General features: G+C 49.0%; 1 long non-coding RNA gene across 3 annotated transcripts; it reads right to left on the minus strand.

The window, feature by feature from the left end:
- Positions 1–7897: 7897 nt before the first annotated feature.
- On the minus strand, positions 7898–11829 carry LOC137862383 (uncharacterized). 3 transcript variants are annotated; one of them, XR_011100217.1, is made up of 4 exons: positions 10552–11829; positions 10324–10468; positions 8386–9326; positions 7898–8056 (listed from the first exon to the last, which is right to left on the minus strand). It is a non-coding gene; the product is annotated as an uncharacterized lncRNA (long non-coding RNA). The 3 variants fall into 3 exon arrangements; XR_011100216.1 differs by having other exon boundaries at positions 8386–9322; positions 10324–11829; XR_011100215.1 differs by having other exon boundaries at positions 10324–11829.
- Between the last annotated feature and the right edge of the window lie 2529 nt (positions 11830–14358).

Below are 14358 nucleotides of genomic sequence, written 5' to 3' on the forward strand. Positions count from 1 at the left end.
CAGCCCACGAGCGCAGGAAGCCACAAGCTCCGTTTTTAGTTACCGCACCGCAGAGACTACATAACCACCCCTACCTCAAGGAGGAACAAACCAAAAAAAAAAAAGAAAAGTCTCTTAAATCAGACCAGTTGGTCACATATTCCTAAAAGACTTGGACAAGTTGTAATCTTGAGCATTGTGGCATGCACATCAGCACGCTGCGGGGCAGCTCTCTGGTTACTTCCAGGGCTTTTTCAGCACCCTGGGAGCTGGGGCTGCGGCTGCTTGGACACTTTGCTCGGTCCTTTTGTGAGCTCTGCATGTCTGCGTACATGTCTCCCACGTTTACTTGTTCATGCTGTCTATCTTGGTATGCTACAGCAATTTCCCAGTCTAATCACATGCCTTGTTGCATTACCACACCAGTGATAGCTGGTTGAACCACACACCACATCCTTGCAATTACTTCTATTACTCACAATTGACTTATTTATTAAATTTCAGCTTGCTGGGCTTTGCCAGAAGATGAGCAAGATCCCCGTCACCCCTCCTTGCTGTTGATCAGCGTGGCCGAGGGCAGGTGAGTAGGCTGCGAGGTTGAGCTGTGAAACAGTTTTGCAAGCGCTTGCTTTCTCCGGCAGCCGAGCTCCTTGCATCAAAACACCAGGACTTGAGCCCCGGGAAGTAAACTCCTGAATTGCAAGAAAAATCAAAAGGGAAAGTAGATGCAAATGAAGCCTAAATTAATCTGTGATTTTAAAGCACACAAACAAACATTTCCCAAGGCTTGCTTGCAGCGTGATGCCAGCTGCAGTTCCTGCACGCGGGCGTCCCTCTGCACCCACCCTCACTTGCAGATCTGATGAACAGCAATCCCTAACAAGAGAAGCCAAGTGCCTCTAGAGCAAGTAACTGCTGCTTGTGGGGGATTTCCTAGGCTTGGAACAAACGGCCTGATGGTTCCTGGCTGCTTCAGAGGCCCAACCCACCATCTTGTGCCTCACAAACACTCCTCTGACAAAAGACTTTGACTCCTTGCTTTCAAAGGGGAACAAACAGAAGGCAAGTTCAGACAAGGCTCGTGGCTGCTTGCCCAGCCAGGCCTCAGCTAGTCCTTCATAGTAAATATTTGTTCTTAATTACAGTGCCGTTTGCCCCAGGAGCTTGCCCACAATCTGGAGGAGGGAGGGGGATTATGTTGTTGATAGGTAAATAATAGCTCTTTCATCCAGAGCACCCAGAGCATTTTCCAAAGATGAAAGCCTCCTGAATACTTGCCCCATGGCTGAGGGTGAAGGTTTAAAATCTTTGCCCCACTCTGGGGCACGCTAGGAACTCCCAGGACTAGGGCCCCGTGCAGCAGGGACACACAGGAGCAGCGGCACACAGCCACTCTGCCAGCACCCGCTCCTTGTCCCACAAAGGCATCGATGCCAAGTGGCTGAAGTTTCAGGGAGTAAATCTGTGGTGGAGCCAGGAAAAAACTCCTTCCTCCTGGCCCAAGGGCCCACTTCTGCCCAGAAGACAGCCCTGCTGTGCTTCTTCGTGTCCAGATCCTGCAGGAGAGCCCCCGAGGACCTGCAGCATCTCCAAGAGAAGAGCGGCCATATGAAGCAACCCCACAGCAATTTGTGGGAAGTGGCCAGTCCCCACTGTCCCAAAAAGCTGACAAGGTCGAGTTTTGATCTCCCTGCACTTGGCTTCCAAAACATCAAAACTACAAATATTTATCAGCAAGACAGCTGACCTCTGCTCTGTGTGAGCAAAGGGTGAGAAGTGGCAGGAAAGCCCCCAGTTGCCTCCCAACAACACACACACCCCCCTTCTCCCCGTGTCACCGCAAAGGCACCCAGCATCCCAGCCCCAGAACATATTACCCATTTCTTCCATAAGGAAAATTAAAAAATAAACCAGCCCAAGCAATCAAACTCAGCATCTATCCATGCCACGGGTCCTACATTCCTCACCGCTGTGTGCAGCCAAGCCCAGTGCAGGCGGGCTGTTAGCTCCCGACAGGAGCCTCCAAAGAGCAGGCCCCGAGCTTTCAGGGGAAAGCCAGAGGCGCAGAAGCCCAACACTGCAATATTTAAAAACCCAAGAGAAACAGCACTCCTTTCCTCCCACAGTCAGCCTATGGCTCACCAGAGGCTTGTTCAGGCCCCAGCTGGGCTGGAGCAGCTACGGAGATGCTGCTGCACTTGTAACACAAACCCTCCAGCTCCATCTCTGCTGCTCTCCCCCGTGTCTTATCATTTCCAAGCACGCTTGCTGAGCTTGGTTTTCTTCCTCTTTTCCAAATGCCACTGAGCCTCTTATTTTTTTTTAACCTCTGCTTAAAAAGCAAAACAAAACTCTCTCTCACCACCTGTAATGGACTGGCCTGAAATCTGTTGCCAGCATACAAAAAATATATATTTTTACAGTTCCTTTCTAGCAACATTAATTCATCTTTCTCTGCTCTAATACTTGCATCATTTGGCATTTTTCTCCTCTTAACCAAGGCCTTTGAGTTCCTGGACAGAGATTTAATTAAGCCTCTGGAAATCCCCAGTCCAATATCCCCTACGAACACCCTCACAGGGAGCTGCAGCCTGACCCGTATCTGCAATCAGCAGTAGTGCAAGCAGCGTGAGAGAGAGAAAGCTTTGCTGCATACATCCTCCCCTCTGCTGAATTACCCCCTCAGTTCGGGGACTGCCAGGTCCCAGCCCTGCTTTTTCACACAGACCCCGGCTCCGGAGCAGTTGAGGTAAATGTTTTGTTGGATGATGTTTAGTGACCGGCTGTGCTGGGGCTACAGGACCAGAAATGTAACTGGTGTCGAGTCTCGCCTCTGGTACGTGGCTAAGTCCTGCCTTCCTGAACCTCTTTATTACATCCCTCGGATGTTTACTTTGCTTCCTGCCACTGAATTTGTCAGCCAGGCTTCCTTGCCATTATGGTAGTCATAAGGTACATGGTTAGGGATGTGTTTTACAGTGTGCCTAAACAGGCAGCTAATCTTATAAGCCTCTGTGTATCTCCAGCCTATATAGGTTAACACTCGTAAAGAAACACAGAACATTTAGGAGCAGAAGTCAACAAGGAGGGAAGTTCTGAACAGCCACTTTCATAACAACCTTTTGATTATTCCTGACTGAAGTCAAGCCCCTAACACAGCAGTCGGCCTCAAGCCCCAGACCTCGCCTAGATCCTCCACCTGTCAGAGGAAAAAGTACCTTAAAACCAAAAGCATCATCAGATTTCTGCTGCTCACACAGAGTCACACTCTTCTGAGCAGCCCTGAGCCTCCCTAACCCCGATCAGCAGCTTACAGCCTTGTCAAAGATGGAAGAACGTGGTTTTGGGGTCAGTGTGTCCTTCTCCTTTTGAAAGCACTGGGTGGTGAGGGGCGGAAGCAGCAGGCACCACAAGCAAGTTTATACACAAAAGGTTGAAACTGAAAGAAAAAGCCTTCCAAGAAAAACAAATGACTTCCAGATTAATGCTTTTTCCTGTCCTGATACAGGACAAACAATCTTAAAGTGCTAGCAAGGAGCTGTTTCTCCTAACTCTGTTCTCTCACAGCTGCTAAGCACTTCTGGGGAAGCAGGGAGTGGGGTTGTAAAGGCTCTCGCAAAGCCTGGCAGCCTGAAAAGAGCAGCAATAGCTGAAAAGCCCTGGAAGGGCAGTAACAGCAACCAGCAACTTCTTGAATGAACTCGCCTTGAGACCAAAGCAAAAAGCCCTGGCTCTTGATCCTTGCAATCTCCCAAAATAATAAGAGGAAGGATGCACGTACATCTAAGGCAATTTATTCAAAGTTGAGGTGCGCACCCCCTTACCTTTGGCAAGGCACATCATAAATATTCACTAGGGAATGGAGCAGGGCAGGGGAGACTAGGAGACACTACACACAGTGTGAGTCACGGCAAGCCATCGCAGAGGATTCATTAACTGGATTCAGGTGATCCTATTAGCTTCGCAATTGCTTCACATCAGGCTGTAGAGTAATTAGGGCTGCAATTCAGACGGATTTACCAGAACATTTTTTTTTATTAAAGCACAGTTGTTAATCAGCCTGACTAAAGTCTTAAGAACTATTAGCCTGCTGCACAGGAGTCATAATTACTTCATCCACTTGGGAAGAAGGGCATCAAAGAAACCACCTGGGATTGTCTACAAGCTTAGAGGAGCAAAGAAAACCCGTGGAATTCAGCGGGGCATCTCCCTTTACCATCACCACAGGCTTTTGATCAGGTTTCCAAGCAGAGCATTTGGGAGGCCAGCAGAGAAGGCAGAAACATCAGGCCTACATAGGAAGGATCTGCCATCGGAAAGTACAGCCAGGCACCACCCAGATGTATTTATTAGTTGACTCAGAGTTACTGCCTAAGTCCTAATTGCTGCCTAAAAGGTTAGTGGTCCACCTGAACTACATGATCTCTATCTGCTGAGGATGTTTGGCCGCCCTGCAGCACCTCAGCAAGGCAGAGCCCACGTTTCCCCTCAGGAAGGCGGCTGCAGGCAGCAAAAGGGCAACGTCTGCTAATGGAGCAGGGGAACACCACCGACCCCAAACTCCCAGAGCTTGTCCAGCCCTGGGAACAGAGCTCAGCACCTCCAGTCCCTGATCTCACTGCCACCAGGTGACCAACATTAACCAAGACATTTTGTCAACAGTCTAAAGGGAAGTTCAGAAAGGAGAACACAAGAAAAGAACAACTAGAAATACACACACCCACCCAGGCTGTGGGGACACAGAAATAACATCAGGGCAGTAACAAGCAGCCAGCCATCACCGCTGGCACTGGAAGGGAGATCTGCTGGTAATTCCCAGGCACCTTCAGAAAAAATATCTGGAGTTTTCGCTCTCAGGAGAGCAGAGGGTGATGCATTTTGTTTTGCCCAGGGTCTCCAAATAGCTGATCTGCTGCTCCCTGTACCACCTTGCCCAAGCTTGGTCCTGTGGAAAGCGTGTGGTGGACCTCCAGCAGGGTCTTCCTCAGAAACCCTATTCAAACGCACTGCAGAGAAGACAGAAGGGAGATCCAGACCAGTGCAGGAACACAATTCTGAAAACACACACTTGGTTTTAACATACAGGTGAAAGTGTTCAATACCTTACTGATCCAAGTGGAGAGGATAGGGGAGATTTTGCCAGCTCCCCCTCCTTGAGTACACATGTCCTACAGGGAAGGGATTCAGTCCAGCCAGAACTTGGGTTCATTTTCCCAATCTTGTGGGCTTTCCTGAGATGGTGAGCTGGGAAAACAAGGCCAGCCACTCCTCTCACAGCCAACACACCAAGACAGTTTAGGTGATGTCCTGAAGCGAGTCCCATCATTCTTTCATTCCAGAGATGTCAGGGGAGCATGCACGGTGTCCAAACCTAGCACGGGTTTTACATCATTAGCTTCCTACAGCAACTAGCAGAGGGCTAATGATCTAATGTAAATAATTAAACATAAAATCATGGTCAGCAGTTGACAGAAGAGAGTTGGCCAGAACAGCTCACGGTGACATCTTGTTCTTCCCTTCCCCTAATCCAAGCTGCAGAGGCAAGAAGTGCTGTCTTACCAGGCCAGGGCCCCTCTGCATCCCAGCACAGAAGACAAGGACCCTCCTGAAATCTCTGCCCAACCAACTCACCTGCAAACTGTCTTACCTGAGGGGATAACTGCCTGGCTCTGACCTGCTGGCATCCCTACAGAAGCAGGTAAGACAAAGAAAAAAGGCATTCCAACAGCTTCCAAAGTCTTTTCCAAATAAAGCAGTAATAATAAACACAGATATGATCTTCCTAAGCCATCAATACTGACATTAACTAAACATTTTGCTCGTTTACAACTGGACAGTAGACCTAGTAGAAGTTGGACCAAGTGCTGAAGGGATTTAGCTCCTTTCTCCATTCACATATTAGCCGTGAGCAGTCTCCATCTGTGGTGACTGTACTCATTCTCAGTTGTGCAGTACGTATTTAAGCTGATAAATAATTCCCAAGTGATTCCTTCTTGTCACCAAATCACACGGTGACTTCCAAGTCCAAGGTCACCTAAATTGCCTGCTGAATTTGTATTCCAAGTGGAGACATCCTTACGGGAATTGGTTTTCTAGGCACTGCTTATGGGATATCTCAGTATTTGTTGGGGGAGGAGAACTTCCTCAGTCACTTAAGATCTAGGCCTCATTTCTCTTTAATTTTAAATCTGAAAGTAAAGTCATGCAAAGAGTTTCCAAATTACAGACTCACATTCCACAAACACTGCTGAGAATAAACTACCGACGTTCCCATGGAACTCCTGAGAAGTCCTGGACGCACAGCCAGCAGCTCTGTGTGCTGTGTCCCTTTGAAACCTTTTCAACCCTCTTCCCCTCCCAAGGGTTCATTGAGCTTCACTGGACAGACACCCAAAAGTTAAACACTTCCTGTTCTAGTACACCACACCAATCGATACTTGATTCACAGATCCTCCAGGCCTAGAGGGCTTCCTGTTCTTAAGGAACAATGCCTCCAAAATGAAGCATTTTTTGTGTTTTCTTGTTCACACTTCCATTTTTTGCAGTCATTATTTGACTTTTTTTTTTTGCTTGCAAAGCAAGAAACAGTTTCAATTAATGAAATACAGATTCCTGTACATATTCCCTACAGGGGCAGAGGAAGAACATAATTGCACATGGGTTATAGCCTGTTTCCTTTTCAGATTTAAGTGACTCCTTAAAATCCCTTGCACAGAAGACACCTGTCTCCTCATAGGTGCAGCAGAAGAGGAGACACTGAGACCCAGCAGTGGCTCGAGTGCCACGACGCTTGGTAAAAGCAGCAGGCCTTTATCAGAAAGACCTGCCAGAAGCAGAACCACCCATTCCTCTCAGTCCACGTCTGCAGGAAACGTGATAATTTTGATATTTTTTTAAACAAAATATAAATAAGGATACTGGACTTGCCAGCTTGTTATTTCACGACAGCCCTGCCACAAGGGCGCTGGCTGCAATCATGTCCCTGCTAACCGTGGCAGTGAAGACTGGGGAAGGAGAACGATTGCACTCACCCTAAATTGGTTCTTGCTTTTTATTTTGGAGCGACACACATGAAACCCATTTAAAGCCAGGCAAGACAAAGACATGTAAACCAGGAGTAGGCTGTGTTCTCCATTTAAAGCTTTGCTCTGCTCCCCAGGAGCATCTGACTGCAGGTGTTTGAAACCACCTCTTTGGTTTTGGTTGGTGTTTTGGATTGCTGTCCACGGGCAGTGGTAACCAAGCACACGAGAAGAATCCCTGCCTTCCCCACCCTGCTCTGCCCAACACAGGAGTTCACCCAAAGCCCAGCACTGGGCACTCGATCAGGGAAGGCTTCTGCTTTCAGGAAACTGGTTACTTCCCCAAAGCTGCCCCGGTAACAAGTTTAATGAACAAAGAACACCCTAAGAAGAACAGAGACAAGCGGGAGTTTGGTGCGGTGAGGAGGCTGGGGAGGATGCACAGCACACCAGTCCCTCCCAGTGCTGCCAAGAACCCTCACCAGAGCTGGAGCTGGGAGTTGGGCTGTCCTGTGTCCTGGAACTCCACCCTGAGATCCTCCTGCGTGCTCTGCATCCCCTCCGGGATGACTGCCAGCAGCTTCTTTCTTCAGGTCTTCCCACAGAGCAGGACGCCAGCACTCCTCCAGGGGACACCTTCCCAGGTGGGGATGGATGGCTGCAGACCAGGACTCCAGCAGCTTGGAGAAGGCAGCTGGGCCTACCAGGTTCTGGGGAGAGCTGGCTGGTTCGAAGCTCTGTTTGGTTCTTCTCCAGCTTCCTGGTGGTGGCTCAGCCCAGGGCTGCTCACAGCCCACAAAGGATGGCCCCTTCCCTCCCTCTCCTGCCTGGCTGGGCTCCGGGCTTCACACAGCCAGCTGGCAGCACAGGGACTCCTCATCCTTCAGGGGACCAGCTCTCAGCAGCTCACACAAAGCAGGTGTCCTCCAAGCCATCTTCTCTCTGCAGGAAGCCCAGTTCTTGCTCCAGTGGCACAAAGCCCAGTGCCACCAGGGCTTTACAAGAGTGCTGTCCCCTTCAGACTGACAGCTCCTCAACTGCAGGGTGTCTGCTGCCTGTAAAGGGGGAAACAGCACAGAAACAGCACACGTTGGGACCTGGCTAGCAAAGGATCAACATTCAAACATCCACGTTACAGCAGGACTCAGGGAGAAGTCTAACAGACAAGGGCAAGATTTGACCTGAGTGAGGGAGCGGAACATCTGCCAAGGAGGAGGAAACAACAAAGAGCAGCAAAACCCAGCAAGCCCGGAGAGCAGGCAGAGCATTTCAGCAGAGACCCTGGAGCACCAGTGTCAGTGTTTCCAGACCTGACTGGCAACCAGGCAGGATTAAAGCTCCACTTACAAAATTACAAGGCTAATAGATGTTACGAGCACGTTACCAGGTGTCCTGACTTGCTGGAAGCACATCCCAGAAGACAGCAGAAGCAATTACAAGCACTCTGTGCACCATCCAGCTGCATCAACCACCCGTAGGCGCTACTCAGCGAGCCTTTATCAATGTGCGCTTAGCACAAAGGAGGATCTGATGCATCCACACCATGGCACACGTCCTTTGAGACAGCCTTGCTTGCTGCCAGAGTTCATCTTAAACACAGCCATTGAAAAGAGGAAAAAAAAGAGAAAAAGAAAAAAAAAGAAAGTAGCTAGAGCCAAACTGTACAGTGTTTATAACATAGGTGTATTGTTTATCATAAAGTAGAGATAACCTGCTAAAGTGTCAAGAAGACAGTGAAGAAAACCATTTAGGTAAGCAGTGGAAGTCCTCATGGCATGACTCCTCTGCTGACCTTCAGCAAAAAATCAACCATCTTGGGAGGGCCAGAAACAGAAGTGGGAAACTAAAACATGGATGGGCTGAAAGGTTTCATCCTAATACATGCCTAGAATGGGGAACTGCTGTATCGTTCTTCTTGGGACAGGGCTGGTGAGATCTCCTGCCCACATTGGACCATCTAGAAGGGACAGAAACCTAAGCAGCAGCAGGGGGTTCGTGCATCACCTTCACTTCCCAACCTTGGCCTAAGACAAAGCCTGTAAAGCTTCTGAAGGAAGACAAAGTGATCAGCCCAGAGCTGGGCAACACATAAAACAGCACCACAACCAAGCACCTGTGAGCAGGATAGGTAGTAAAAAGCCAAATGAGTCCAAACCCACAAGGAGATGACGGCATTTTCCAGCATCTTGCAACACCGCCTTCAGGGTGGGGATGAGCAACCCGTGTCCATGCCTTGTTGCACTGCAGTCACTCACACTGTAGGCTCTGTGCAGGGCACCACGATTTGGACAAGACAGAAGGCACCTCTTCATTTTAACAAGCTGTCTGAAAAGGGTTCGAAAAGCAACTCTCTGGGGAGAATTCCCCGCCACAGACAGCTTCAGCACACTCCACCCAGCCCACATGAAAGGTGAGAGGGAGGGACAGGCCAAGAATCTGACTGCTACAGGCTCCAGCTCTGGGTTTGTGTAGGAGAAAGAAACACCACCAATGTTCTTGTCCCCACTAAAAGACTTGTGGTCTTCTGTGTTTTCAGCATTGTCTTTGCAACATTAAATAGCCGGTGGGTACGTTGGCATGTGTGCTTCAGGAAAAGTCACAACAGCCCTTTGCTCCTCCTCCTGTCGTGTTTTATCAAAATCCAGACTGAGAAATAAAGTGCTCCATCCCTGCGCTGCTGCTTCAATCAGTCCATGAGTGCACGAAACATGGCTTTTGAAGCCACATTTCCCCGTCCTTTCTCAGGCTACTCCTCCTCTGGAGACACAAAGCAGAATCTGTCTCATCCCCTCTGCAGAAGCCGAGATCAAACGGCAGCTTTACCACATCACAAGTTACAATTAAGGCTACTCCTGGCAAAAGATGATTCCCTCGCCAAATGCTAAAGCTCTCCTGGCATTTCTCTTCCTATTGTCTGTATCCAGCCCTGTATTTATGAGATTAGCCTCAAATTAGGACAGTTTCCTCATTCTTCCTTCACTCTTACTGCAGCCTGGTTCCTGGGAATTTGATCCTATCTTCCACAGAGGTTACTCCCTGATGATAGGAAACATCTAGTGTATGTAGGCAGGAAGCACCAACAGAGGATTACAACGAGGGCTCTCTCCTAATCCTCGTTACGACATCTCCACGGATCAGGAACCCCACTTGAGCAACAGGAACATCAGGGACCTGTCTCGCCCCTGAGCTCCCACACAGCGTCTCGCCCCACTGTGGCCTGGCTTAAAGCAGCACACGGGGGCTGCGAGGGCACGATGAGCTGCCCCGACCCTCCCAGCTCCTTCCCCAGCACCCAGCTCTCAGCCAGAAACATGGTACTTACGTGACGGGAGAGGGCAGATCAAACAAATCAAGTGCTCTGGGAACCGGTGCCTTGCCCCAGCATTACTCAGAGGAGACGAGAGGCAGGTTTAGTGACGAGAGTGATGGCTTTCCATCACCTAAACTGTTCATTTCAGCAGCTGACGCTGATAAAGAACAAGATGCTCAGTGTGCCTGCTGAAGGAAAGCCCCTCTCCCTGCTTTGGGTATGCTACAGGACATTGCCCACCCACTGCAGTACCCCTTTGAGAACAGATGTACAATATCCTCAGCAGTTTTTCTCCTCCAGCCATGCACTTCATCTTTCTTCTCCGAACAGAAGAGACAGAAGAAGAGGAGGAACAGCATTGCCAGCCTCCATAAAACCTCCTCACACACAGAGTCACAGTGGGCTAGGTGTAGGTTATTACAGGGCAGTATCTTCATGGAAGAGCAGAGGAACCAGAGCCACTAAGCCTAGCTGGATCGAGCTATATCGTGCCTCATCTCCAACAGCAGCATCTAAGGAAGGATGTAAGAACAGGGTGAGAGCATAGCCATGTTCCATTACAAATGCTTTCCCAGGATCCAGCTATTTGCAGCTCCAGGACCTTCTCAACCAGAGACTGTGTAGTGGCATTTAACAGCCCTCAATGGATTTTTCTTGCATTAGTTGCTCCAGTTTCCCCCAAACCTGCATAAACTTTGTCCACCACAGATCTACTCAGTGCATTTGAACTGTTTGTGATCTTTTTTTTTTTTTCCTGGGAGCTGATTTTTAGTTGTTTTGTTTTTTAAACAAAAACACAAACACTACTCAGCACCAAGCCTTGTTCCTCTAGCCCAGTTCATTGAACTTCTGCGATCTGTCACCCACGTGACACCGTCCTGTTTTGAGCCCCCTGCACTGAATTACGATGAATTACTGATTACAATGGCTCCCTCTCCCTCCTGGATTGCTTTGCTTTTCTCAGCATCTTATTGCACAACCCCGCTACTCTCAATTACAAGGACTTTCTACAGCTATTCACCATAGCTTTTGTTTTTTGCTGCTCTGAATAGCGAGCAGCAGACTTCATCTGCCATTTACTCCTATTTATCATTAACAGACCCATTCAGCAGCTCCGACCTTTGACAGCCCCTTGTCACAGTTGACTAATGTCAATTCCCTATCGGGAAAGCTGGCCCTTCACCTTTCGATCTTCATTTCCCATCTTTCAGCTTATTATTTACCCATTAGAGACCGCCATGAGATATCTCAAAACCCCCAGAGCACAACAGGACCTCCAGCTCCCCAGGGTCCTGCCACCCATGGAGAATTTTCCTACCTGCTCTCCCACTCAACTCCTCAGCTCGCTGGCCTCAACAACATCCCCCAAGAAGGGTCCCAGCCATGGGCACCTTGCCACAGAGGGAAGCAGAGCTGCACCCCAGGCACAGCGTCGTCATAGCATTTAAGTACAGCCTGATACAACATGAAGGCAGCAGCCAGGCACCACCAAGACTGAAGACTCTAGTCCTCAATACAACAAAGGTGAGCAGAGCACAGCCTTTTTCCCCAGACAATTTGCCATCCTGCCACCCACAACCCCCCTCCGTCGTCCCTGTGGAGTTCAGCCTCCACTTCCCAGTCTCATCACACTTTTGTGAAGCGTCCTTCACACTCCTCCACCCCAGAGCTACCCAGATTTCAGCACCCAGAGAACAAGCCCCAGGAAAAGTACCTTCCTCTTCTTTCACAAGGAGCGGCCGATTGCTTCAGATAATGATATTAAAGTGAACAAGTGGGACACTGAGAAGCAAGATCAGTTCCCACAAAGACTGGGTAGTAATGAGAGTGGTTAAAGACAAGTAATGAGTGGGTGGTATTTGTCAGCTTCATAATGTAGATTATAATTTGTTTATTACTCTTGCTACTGCTTTCGCTGCTGTTGGAATGCAATTAATTAATAGCACCTATGAGTCCTGCAAGTATCTGTCATCCCTGACCTACAAATATCTCCATGCCTCTGCTGCACATGCAGTTGCATTGGACATTTAATGGCATTGCACGGCCAACAGAAAGCATCTCAGCTTTCAGGAAGAAAAGTGAAGACCTCCCAAAGCAAAACCAAAGGCACCTCCACAAAGGAACGGGCTCAAAGAAGCTTTGGTTGTTCAAGACAACTAACCATCATCTAGCTTTGTCCATATTTCAGGAGAGCAACATCTGGGAATTATTCCAGACTGCCAGAGTTCAGAGCTTGATTTTTGACACAGAGGCATGGAGAACACTCCTGTGTGCACCTTCGTCTCTTGGTGGCCCACCACCATTTTTGAGGTAAGGCAGCCACACCCCAGCCCATCACCAGGCCTCAGCATTCCCAGTTTAAATCACTGAGACTTTTAATCAGGCTCAGGGTGGTGACTGACCTGGTTAACCGAAGGCTGGCAGCAGCACCAAAAGCTTTCCTCACGCGCCATGTACGATCACGGAGAGCTCTCCACGAGACAGACACGTCTCTGCTGAGAGAGTCCGTCCTCTCCCTTCGTCTGAGACGGGCCCAGCGAGTCTGGTCTAGGGGATGAGGCTGCAGGTACTGGACTGAAACTGCTGCTCTAGGAGAAGCATGCAGGGGCAAATAGATGGGGCTTTCCTGGCTGCTGTTGCTTCCCATCGTATTGCCTGAGAACTGCAGCACTGATTCTGTATCAGGCAGTGCACACTGGCAGAGAGCAGCTTCAAACAGGACCAGATTTGTTTTATATATAAAAAAAAAAAAGAGATTTGTAAATCTACATGGGCACACATGCACTTCTCTCCACTTCTACGGGATTTAAAACTAGACTGGGAATTTCTCTGGACCAGCCTCAGCAGCTGGCAACACAGGAAAGGAACTAACCGATTGCTTTCTGCTTTTTCAGGCAGTTTTTGTGCAGTTCAGCCCCTTACTTGGACCCTCATTAGCCCGGCATCCCTCAACACCATGTTGTGCTGCAGGACTCAGTAGTCAGAGGCAGACAGGGTCAGTGGAGAACTGCTGCTTTGCTAACTTTCAATAACAACACTCTGGCCCCTCCCCAAAACACTTAAGTCCTTCCCTTTGCGAAGGAAAACATGCTGCAGGGACATAAATAAAAGCCAGTGGCAAATTTCAGCACTGAACTGCGCTATCAGTGCATGTTTGGGCACAAGCTAGCGACCACTGAAGTCAGCAGAAGTTTGGAAAGACAAAACACCTCCCACACAAAGGAGAGACAGAGGCAGTAGTCAGAGCTGCGAGGCAGATAAGCTGCCTGTCAGAACAGGCTTGGACTGTCCTAGCAGGAAGAAGTCCAATGAGAGGGAAAGCTATTTGGGGAATGAATGAATAGTGAAGCTTCTTGTTGAAGCTTTGAAAAAAAAAAAAAAAACACACACACACAAACAAACAACAAAAAAAAACCTTTCCCAAACATCTCTCAGCTTTCTGCCAAATGGATGCAGGGCCAAGACATGCAGGAGCCTGCGTGAACCTCTAGCACAGGATCACTTGAAGACAACAGCCTGGATGGGGGCAGAAGGAAGGTGATGAATGGCGGAGAGGATACAGACAGAGCTGATCCTTGCTCTGTGGGAGGAGAGGGCAGCTTTCTTTGGACTCAGCACCCAGAAACCCTTCAAACTCACATCCAGTATCCTGCTTTGAACACCTGCAGGAGGATCCTGCCTGGTCTCTCAGGGGGTCCAACCCTGCACAGACTGATGCCTGCTCCAAACAGTCTGGAGTCAATCCTCCCGGCCATTTTAGAGCAAGAACCAAACTGCATCACTGGAACAGGGAAATAAAATGATGGGTGCAATTTAGAACTACATTTGGGGAAGGAAAGGGGGTGGGTGGAGGGAGGGTTCTTACCCCAGACCCACAGTCACACACCCCCGCCAGACACACATTTCAATTCAAAATCTCCCATACAAAAAAAAAAAAAAAGCTGTGTTGCTAGGATGTCGCATCCACAACCAAACCTCAGAGCTCAGCTCCTTGCTAGCACAGGGCTTTCACTAATGCCGTATCAGTGACCAGTGTCTCACCAACAC

This window comes from Anas acuta, chromosome 11 (assembly GCF_963932015.1).
Source record: "Anas acuta chromosome 11, bAnaAcu1.1, whole genome shotgun sequence".
NCBI classification, from domain to species: Eukaryota; Metazoa; Chordata; class Aves; order Anseriformes; family Anatidae; genus Anas; species Anas acuta.